Here is a 2,177-nt window from a genome sequence, read left to right as displayed (position 1 = left end):
ATGCTGACAATCAGAAAGTTGTTGTGGGTTGTTAGATTCCTGAAGTCATGTCGTGTGGCGATGACTTAAAACTCCTTAAAGAGGCGTAAAAATATTTGTTGGACAGCAGCTGAAAATATTGCTTCCGCCGCCCATCTTTGGCTTAATATGAGGAGAGGAGGAGGAGAACGAGGAAGAGGAGGAGGAGGAGGAGAGGGAAAAAGATCAGATTTCGTATTTATATGCATGAATGTGTGCAGACTCGGATACAGAAGGAGACATTATGCAGCAGGACGAGAAGGGAAAGTTTGACGAACGGTTTTTATTTATTTATTATTTTTGTGTGTAGGATAAAGAAATTGACAACCGCGTTTTATTTATTTATTTGTTTATTTATTTATTTTAAGGTCAGGTGTGCATCATGTCGGCTCTGCGTCCTTCACTGTTTGCGGCACTGCGGCTCATTCCCGTTCAGGCCACGTGCGGTGTGCTGTATGTGACTGCAATGACCGACTGTGTATTCCGTTCTGTGTGTGTGAGTGTGTGTCTGTGAAAATAAAGCAATAGAGAAAAGAGACCATGTTATGAGGAGTCGCATAACGAGGATAATTAGCGAGAGAAAGTATAATGACGAGAATGCTGAGGAAGGAGACGAAAGGGACAAGACAACAGCTGGTATTTATAAAAGTTTAATCACAGTACAAAAAAAGGCAGAAGACATCGACGGAACATGACGGAGGGAACGGAAAGGCTTGGAACCTCTCTCTCTCTCTAAACCTTTCTCGGGCTTAAACATAGACAGTCAACAGTCATTTGAACAACAACAATAACAACAATAACAAACAGACAGTAACAGCAACAACAGCTAAACTAAATTACCGCGACCCGTTTGATGCATGTGCGTGTAACAGATGAGGCCGAGGAGGTGACAGTTCTCCACAGTCTCATAATGTCCCTCTTCAGTCGCCTCATTCCCTTCATGCGTAGCAGCCTCCTCCTCAGCCACATGTTCTTCGTCTGCAGCTGCTCCCTCCCCATGCCCGTCCCCCGCGGCTGCTTCCTCCCCATGCCCGTCCCCCGCGGCTGCTTCCTCCCCATGCCCGTCCCCCGCGGCCGCTTCCTCCCCATGCCCGTCCCCCGCGGCAGCCTCCTCCCCATGCCCGTCCCCCGCGGCAGCCTCCTTAACCTCCCCCAGTAATTTCCCTGCTGTCTCATGGAACAAAATTAAGAGGATCTTCCCGTCCCTCTCGATCACCCCTGCGGGCTCGTACGCTGGGTGTGGCGGCGGCAGGGCGAAGGCGAGGCTCACACACACGCCCATGATGAGGAGGCCGAGGTTCCGCATGGTGGGGCGCTGCTGCTGCTGATGATGATGTGGCTACCTGTCGAAGTAGGATTACCGTTACACCTTGATGGATACCTGTAGAGTAGGAGTGGTGTTGCATTCCTCTGAAACCTATGCGTGTACCTGTGTGTACTTACTTGTGTGCCCCACCTGTACCTGTGTGTAGTTACCTATGTGCCCTGCTGTTACCTGTGTGTGGCGGACGACGGCGTGGTGGTGTCTCGGAGGCGGCGTGGACAGGTATGGCTAAGGGCGAGAGAGCCACACAGGTGTATATATACTCGCTTTCTCTCACCTGTAATGGCCACCACCGACGTGCTTTCAGGATATTTACTTCCGTATCCGAGGGGCCTCAGGTGATTTTAGGAAGTGTTGAGATGCGCCAGACGTCCGTGCGGACATAAGTTACACTCAGCCAGTCTAGTGCCCTGGTGCCGGGAGGAGGAGGCTGAGTGGTCCGCGTTCGGGTTCTGTGTCCAGGAAGACGCGGGTTCATGTGCCGCCCACCGCTGCAAGATGGCAACTTTTCAGTCCTCTATCCACCAGTCCCATGACCATTCCTTCCTCTATCCACCAGTCCCATCACCAGCCCTTCCTCTATCCACCAGTCCCATGACCAGCCCTTCCCCTATCCACCAGTCCCATCACAATCCCTTACCCTGTCCAACAGTCCCATCACCATCCCTTCACCTATCCACCAGTCCCATCACCATCCCTTCCCCTATCAACCAGTCCCATCACCAACCCTAAGACCACCCACATGCTGTCCTGAAGACCAGCTATAACCCGGACTTCAGATTCTCTCTGAAAAGAGAATCAAAGATGAGTGAGCTTCGGGGGGCAGCGTGAGCTA

The 2,177-nt window shown here is 51.6% G+C and overlaps 1 long non-coding RNA gene across 1 annotated transcript; it reads right to left on the bottom strand.

The window, feature by feature from the left end:
- Positions 1 to 652: 652 nt before the first annotated feature.
- Positions 653 to 1,854, bottom strand: LOC126980319 (uncharacterized). The gene is made up of 2 exons (XR_007733070.1): positions 1,514 to 1,854; positions 653 to 1,361 (listed from the first exon to the last, which is right to left on the bottom strand). It is a non-coding gene; the product is annotated as an uncharacterized LOC126980319 (long non-coding RNA).
- Positions 1,855 to 2,177: the final 323 nt, after the last annotated feature.

This window comes from Eriocheir sinensis, chromosome 44 (assembly GCF_024679095.1).
Source record: "Eriocheir sinensis breed Jianghai 21 chromosome 44, ASM2467909v1, whole genome shotgun sequence".
NCBI classification, from domain to species: Eukaryota; Metazoa; Arthropoda; class Malacostraca; order Decapoda; family Varunidae; genus Eriocheir; species Eriocheir sinensis.
The sequence above is the reverse complement of the archived record's forward strand: the minus strand, read 5'-3'. Positions and strand labels throughout refer to the sequence as shown.